This window comes from Scardinius erythrophthalmus (genome assembly GCF_964197995.2).
Source record: "Scardinius erythrophthalmus genome assembly, chromosome: 6".
NCBI lineage: Eukaryota > Metazoa > Chordata > Actinopteri > Cypriniformes > Leuciscidae > Scardinius > Scardinius erythrophthalmus.
The window spans coordinates 31,269,581-31,277,370 of NC_138226.1; positions in this window are offsets into that span (position 1 = coordinate 31,269,581).

Consider the following 7,790-nt stretch of genomic DNA (forward strand, 5'->3'; position numbering starts at 1 on the left):
AAAGACACTAAATCATATCATTTCTACACGAAGACGAGTCCATACTCCCCAGTAGCGCCACTGGGTTTGCCGAAGTGGCTCGTTCCCCTTATGCTGCAGCATAGGTTGTAGAAAGGCATCACCAAGATAGGTTGTCATCGCTACGACACACCCCTTATACGGCATTGGTCCTAGCTTTTGTTCGCACAGGGCACGTTCCGGGACTGATCCCGGCAATGTTACTAGGTCCCCATCCCGGCATCGATCCCGGCATCAATCCCCGGACGTGTTTGTGTTCACACATAAGGCGCTCTAGCAATTTTACGGCAATTTCCCGGGATCAATGTGCTCTGTATGGGGCTCACGGGGCGATGATTTTAAGATGAACAGTGCGGAATAGGGCAGTGGTAGACCAGTACAGCTAAACCGTCAGTTAGAGGCTGCCCAGTCTCTTATTATCCCAAGATAAATTGCAACTGGCTCCTCAGTGAGTGCACAGCCGCATCCAAACTCCTCTCAAAACCGACACATGCAGCATGTCACCAGTTTAGCACTGCCTCCCTGCCTTTTCCTGCACTCCCCACAAACAGCTTCCTGCTTGTTTTTCCGTTAGTTAAGGCCTAATTCAAGTAGCCACAGCGCTGCCCATTTAAGCCGCTGACAGTTTTTCCCTGCCCGCGTCTCTAGAGCTTACCAGCTGGCAAAGAGTTCCTGCCCTACTGACCAAGGTATTACCACTGTGAAGATGGTACAACTTGCGGCTGCCACATAATGCATAATTGGTTATTTACTCACATTTTTGGAGACATGATTCATACACAGTGATTAAGAACGACTCCCCATTTATCTGAACTTCCCCCCAATCTAATCCGTACCATTACCATGTCAATATGGAGGTACTTGCCCTTTGGTATTACGACTGGGATGACTACAGGAAAATTGATGTCATGATAGACGACTGTTTTTCATTTTATAATATGTATGAGTCAGGAATGACTTCGTCAGGAGACAGGAAGCATCAATATCAAAGGACTGATATTATGATATGTCAGACTGATGTAAGTCCGGTGTCTAAGACAAGGTTTGCTTTCTCACCCACATGTGATTAATGTGTTTTCAGTCACTTGAATAAAAACATGTTCAACCATGGGAAACACTGAGTCCTCTCCACAGCAGCAAAGGGTCACATTCTCATGTAAAGCCCCAGTAAACACTGATATTTTGAAATGACTCAGCTGCTCATGAGTGAATGAGGGGTCTTGAAGACCTCTTGAAGCTGACGCTCTCCCACCGTGGGACGATTCCATGGTAAACAGGGCCAACACTGCTAGCTCAGGGCTGTGGGAGAGCCCTGTACCACCCACCCGAGAGTTCTATTTCAGCCCACAAACACAACTGAAACCACTGCCATGTGCGTCGTCTTGTTGTCTGAGACGTCCTGGTTACGGCCACTTGATACTCCTTGCTGTGAGGTAAAACAATGGGCTGTGGTCACGAATGGAAATGAATTGCTAATAGATTCAGAGAGATTGGCACACACAGAGTGTTAGCTTGCAGCCATCCTGCAGAGTCGCTGACTCCTGCCCGCTCCTTTCATGAAAGGTGCTGGGTGACAACCATATTGTGATGGTCAAATGTCATCTGGTTCGTGTTCTGAAAGGCTGAAACAAATCGGGTGGTTGTTGGACATTGCTATCTATCTCTCCCACCAACCTTTAACTAATATGAAAGACGCCACTGCACTGACCTGACCTTATTGACCGGGTTTTTTTTGTGGCAGCTATTGCATTTATGTCGAAATGAAATGTAGTGTGCCGTGAGAAATAACTTTTATGACTGTTTATACACTTTATGAATGGAGGAAATGAATCTGAAAGACTTTCTACACCCAGCTGTCATCAGAATTTCGGCAATAAATTACGGCAGCTTGACCGTCGCATTAGACTGTGTGCTAATTATTGCGTGTCAGCGCATAGCCAAATGTGATTTGTCAAAATCCACTAAGAAAACATACATCTGGTGCTGCTAGTGATGCAAACTGAACACGTTCCAACTGTGTGTGGTTAAGCGAAGTTTTATTTTGAACAAAACATTCATTAAGTCTTTTATTGGGGAGACAAAATAGAAAGCATTAAGAATGAGGTAGGTGGAGATTATTTACCATATGTCATAAATTTCAGAGTCGCTTCTCCTCCTCAAAGGATTCACCCAGCAACATAGCCGTTGTGTTCGGGTTGGGAAGGAAGTGATATCATAGCCTGAATCATGGCAGACCCAAAGGGGGATTCCAGTCCAAGACTAAGCCTCTGATGTCAGACCACACCAGTTGGGACGTGAGGCCAACCTAATAAAGTCAATGGGTCTCTGCTTGGGTTGGCTGAGCACTGCTGAGAGCCACCTAGTGTAATGGTGCGAGGGCTGGGTGTGGATGACAGCACCGAGGGCTTTCATCAGTGTTTTAATGGGCTATTCATTGAATCTGCTCTATTGTAAGACTTGCTGCCATTTTGCATTCTTTTGCCAGCATGTCATTACAAAGCCTGAAATTACTGTGAACCTCATCTCTGTCTAACAAACACCAAATCTGTTGTTTCAGCTCCGAAGGATAGCACATTTTTCCAGCTTTAGTTACAGTAAGGAGTGGCGGTACTGGGTGAAGGAATATTATCTAATTTCTTTCTTATTCCTCTGGAGGTCAGCTCATAATGTTAGAAAATTGTTTTCTAGTTTTCCCAGACATTTTCCTCTCCCCCTCACTGACCCTAAGAATTAAATGGTCAATTTTTTTTTTTTTTTTTTGCTGCTACTATGCAAACGTTATATTTCAGTCTTCACATACGGATTGGAATACAACTTACTTGCAAGCTGTGCAAGCTTTTCACATATTTTACTCTTAATGCAAGGTTTTAGAAATATTAACATCTATCCTACTACTAGCTTGATGTATTATATCGCTGTGACAGAATGATCAGTTTCTGAATACAGACTAAAATGCTTATGTCAGACAGATATTGTCCCCGTCTAATTTTTGCACAGTTGGAATAACAGAGCTAACAAAATGACTATCATACGGCAATTGTACGGTGGCCGAGAGAGCTCAACGTGCTGCAAAAACACAAGCAAATAGAAAAAACCCCCAGAAAATTTAGAAAACATCTTCCTCAGTTTGACAACACAGGTGCTGCAAATACTCTCAATGCAACTAAAAACCGAAACACGCTGAAAATAATCACAATGCAACCAAATACAGAAATACGCTGCAAATAGCACAGACATGTTTTAAGGGGACCCAACAAGTGAAGAACCTGGCTGGGACTGCTTATTGTTTAATGTCTACTCGTCAGTGTTGTTGATGTCCTGAAAGGTGAGTTTTTTAACATCCTGATCATATGGACGGTGTGAGTATTTGCAGGGTGTTTCTGTATTTGGTTGCATTGTGAGTTTTTGTAGCGAGTTTCTGAATTTGGTAGCGTTGTGAGTATTTGCAGCGCATTTCTATATTTGGTTGCATTGTAAGTATTTGCAGTGAGTTTCTGAATTTGGTTGAGTTGTGAGTATTTGCAACGCATTTCTATATTTGGTTGCAATGTGAGTATTTGCAGCGCGTTTCTGTATTTGGTTGCATTGTGAGTATTTGTAGCGAGTTTCTGAATTTGGTTGCGTTGTGAGTATTTGCAGGGTATTTCTGTATTTGGTTGCATTGTAGCGAGTTTCTGAATTTGGTTGTGTTGTGAGTATTTGCAGCGCGTTTCTGTATTTGGTTGCATTGTGAGTATTTGCAGTGAGTTTCTGAATTTGGTTGAGTTGTGAGAATTTGCAGCGCATTTCTATATTTGGTTGAGTTGTGAGTATTTGCAGTGTTTCTGAATTTGGTTGAGTTGTGAGTATTTGCAGCACATTTCTATATTTGGTTGAGTTGTGAGTATTTGCAGCACATTTCTATATTTGGTTGAGTTGTGAGTATTTGCAGTGTTTCTGTATTTGGTTGAGTTGTGAGTATTTCCAGTGTTTCTGTATTTGGTTGCATTGGAGTATATGGAGCACGTTTCTGTATTTGGTTGAGTTGTGAGTATTTGCAATGTTTTTGTATTTGGTTGCATTGGAGCATTTGGAGCGCGTTTCAGTATTTGGTTGAGTTGTGAGTATTTGCAGTGTTTCTGTATTTGGTTGCGTTGTGAATATTTGCAGCGCATTTCTGTATTTGATTGCGTTGTGATTTTCTGTATTTGGTTGTGTTGTGAGTATTTGCAGTGCATTTCTGTATTTGGTTGCGTTGTGAGTTTCTGTATTTGGTTGCGTTGTGAGTATTTGCAGCGTGTTTCTGTATTTGGTTGCGTTGTGAGTATTTGCAGCACATTTCTATATTTGGTTGAGTTGTGAGTATTTGCAGCACATTTCTATATTTGGTTGAGTTGTGAGTATTTGCAGCACATTTCTATATTTGGTTGAGTTGTGAGTATTTGCAGCACATTTCCATATTTGGTTGAGTTGTGAGTATTTGCAGTGTTTCTGTATTTGGTTGCATTGGAGTATATGGAGCACGTTTCTGTATTTGGTTGAGTTGTGAGTATTTGCAATGTTCCTGTATTTGGTTGCATTGGAGCATTTGGAGCGCATTTCTGTATTTGGTTGAGTTGTGAGTATTTGCAGCACATTTCTATATTTGGTTGAGTTGTGAGTATTTGCAGTGTTTCTGTATTTGGTTGCATTGGAGTATATGGAGCACGTTTCTGTATTTGGTTGAGTTGTGAGTATTTGCAATGTTTCTGTATTTGGTTGCATTGGAGCATTTGGAGCGCGTTTCTGTATTTGGTTGAGTTGTGAGTATTTGCAGTGTTTCTGTATTTGGCTGCGTTGTGGATATTTGCAGCGCATTTCTGTATTTGGTTGAGTTGTGAGTTTCTGTATTTGGTTGTGTTGTGAGTATTTGCAGCGCATTTCTGTATTTGGTTGCGTTGTGAGTTTCTGTATTTGGTTGCGTTGTGAGTATTTGCAGCGTGTTTCTGTATTTGGTTGCGTTGTGAGTATTTGCAGCATGTTTTGTTAAATTGATGAAAATGTTCTATTTCCATGCATTTTCTTCAGTTGCAGCGCATTGAGCTCTCTCTGCCGCCTTACAATTGTAGCCCAGCTTAAACCAGAAAGTATGCATGTTAATTGCATTACAATTAAACATTGTCTTTAATACTTGGACAGACAAGCTCGACTACGTAATACTCCACTGTAGCTCGATAACTGCACAGGTAAACATGTTTATTGTCATGTTAGGGGCCATTTACACAGAATGCGTTTTTGCATTCCACTGTGCAGCCTTTCCATTGTCCTTCTATGTAAACATGCACTGGACCGACACGGTTGACCGTTGCGCTGTACATGATAATCAAGAAAAATGTGATTCCTCCTTACATTAGGCCTTTCATGTGAAAAGTAAATAAGCACACATCACAATTCAAATGAAAAAGCTTTATTACCCACAGCTTTTTACAGTGTACAGGTGTAGTGCATTAAGCTTTAATCATGTGTAAACTACTCAGCAACTTCACTGGGGGGACATGTAGTGTATTCACCATTGCAACTTATACTTACATAAATTATTAAATATCTTATTTGGCAAGATTATACAAATTCAGACCAACCAAATTCAGAAACTCACTGCAAATACTTGCAATGCAACCAAATATAGAAACGCGCTGCAAATACTCACAACGCAACCAAATACAGAAATACGCTGCAAATAGCACAGACATGTTTTAAGGGGACCCAACAAGTGAAGAACCTGGCTGGGACTGCTTATTGTTTAATGTCTACTCGTCAGTGTTGTTGATGTCCTGAAAGGTGAGGTTTTTTTTAACATCCTGATCATATGGACGTTGTGAGTATTTGCAGGGTGTTTCTGTATTTGGTTGCATTGTGAGTTTTTGTAGCGAGTTTCTGAATTTGGTAGCGTTGTGAGTATTTGCAGCGCGTTTCTATATTTGGTTGCATTGTAAGTATTTGCAGTGAGTTTCTGAATTTGGTTGAGTTGTGAGTATTTGCAACGCATTTCTATATTTGGTTGCAATGTGAGTATTTGCAGCGCGTTTCTGTATTTGGTTGCATTGTGAGTATTTGTAGCGAGTTTCTGAATTTGGTTGCGTTGTGAGTATTTGCAGGGTATTTCTGTATTTGGTTGCATTGTAGCGAGTTTCTGAATTTGGTTGTGTTGTGAGTATTTGCAGCGCGTTTCTGTATTTGGTTGCATTGTGAGTATTTGCAGTGAGTTTCTGAATTTGGTTGAGTTGTGAGTATTTGCAGCACATTTCTATATTTGGTTGAGTTGTGAGTATTTGCAGCACATTTCTATATTTGGTTGAGTTGTGAGTATTTGCAGTGTTTCTGTATTTGGTTGAGTTGTGAGTATTTGCAGTGTTTCTGTATTTGGTTGCTTTGGAGTATATGGAGCACGTTTCTGTATTTGGTTGAGTTGTGAGTATTTGCAATGTTTCTGTATTTGGTTGCATTGGAGCATTTGGAGCGCGTTTCTGTATTTGGTTGAGTTGTGAGTATTTGCAGTGTTTCTGTATTTGGTTGCGTTGTGAATATTTGCAGCGCATTTCTGTATTTGGTTGCGTTGTGAGTTTCTGTATTTGGTTGTGTTGTGAGTATTTGCAGTGCATTTCTGTATTTGGTTGCGTTGTGAGTTTCTGTATTTGGTTGCGTTGTGAGTATTTGCAGCGTGTTTCTGTATTTGGTTGCGTTGTGAGTATTTGCAGCACATTTCTATATTTGTTTGAGTTGTGAGTATTTGCAGTGTTTCTGTATTTGGTTGCGTTGTGAGTATTTGCAGCACATTTCTATATTTGTTTGAGTTGTGAGTATTTGCAGTGTTTCTGTATTTGGTTGCATTGGAGTATATTGGAGCACGTTTCTGTATTTGGTTGAGTTGTGAGTATTTGCAATGTTTCTGTATTTGGTTGCATTGGAGCGCGTTTCTGTATTTGGTTGAGTTGTGAGTATTTGCAGTGTTTCTGTATTTGGTTGCGTTGTGAATATTTGCAGCGCATTTCTGTATTTGGTTGAGTTGTGAGTTTCTGTATTTGATTGTGTTGTGAGTATTTGCAGCGCATTTCTGTATTTGGTTGCGTTGTGAGTTTCTGTATTTGGTTGCGTTGTGAGTATTTGCAGCGTGTTTCTGTATTTGGTTGCGTTGTGAGTATTTGCAGCATGTTTTGTTAAATTGATGAAAATGTTCTATTTCCATGCATTTTCTTCAGTTGCAGCGCATTGAGCTCTCTCTGCCGCCTTACAATTGTAGCCCAGCTTCATCCAGAAAGTATGCATGTTAATTGCATTACAATTAAACATTGTCTTTAATACTTGGACAGACAAGCTCGACTACGTAATACTCCACTGTAGCTCGATAACTGCACAGGTAAACATGTTTATTGTCATGTTAGGGGCCATTCACACAGAATGCGTTTTGCATTCCACTGTGCAGCCTTTCCATTGTCCTTCTATGTAAACATGCACTGGACCGACACGGTTGACCGTTGCGCTGTACATGATAATCAAGAAAAATGTGATTCCTCCTTACATTAGGCCTTTCATGTGAAAAGTAAATAAGCACACATCACAATTCAAATGAAAAAGCTTTATTACCCACAGCTTTTTACAGTGTACAGGTGTAGTGCATTAAGCTTTAATCATGTGTAAACTACTCAGCAACTTCACTGGGGGGACAAGTAGTGTATTCACCATTGCAACTTATACTTACATAAATTATTAAATATCTTATTTGGCAAGATTATACAAATGGGCAGGAAGAAAATTGA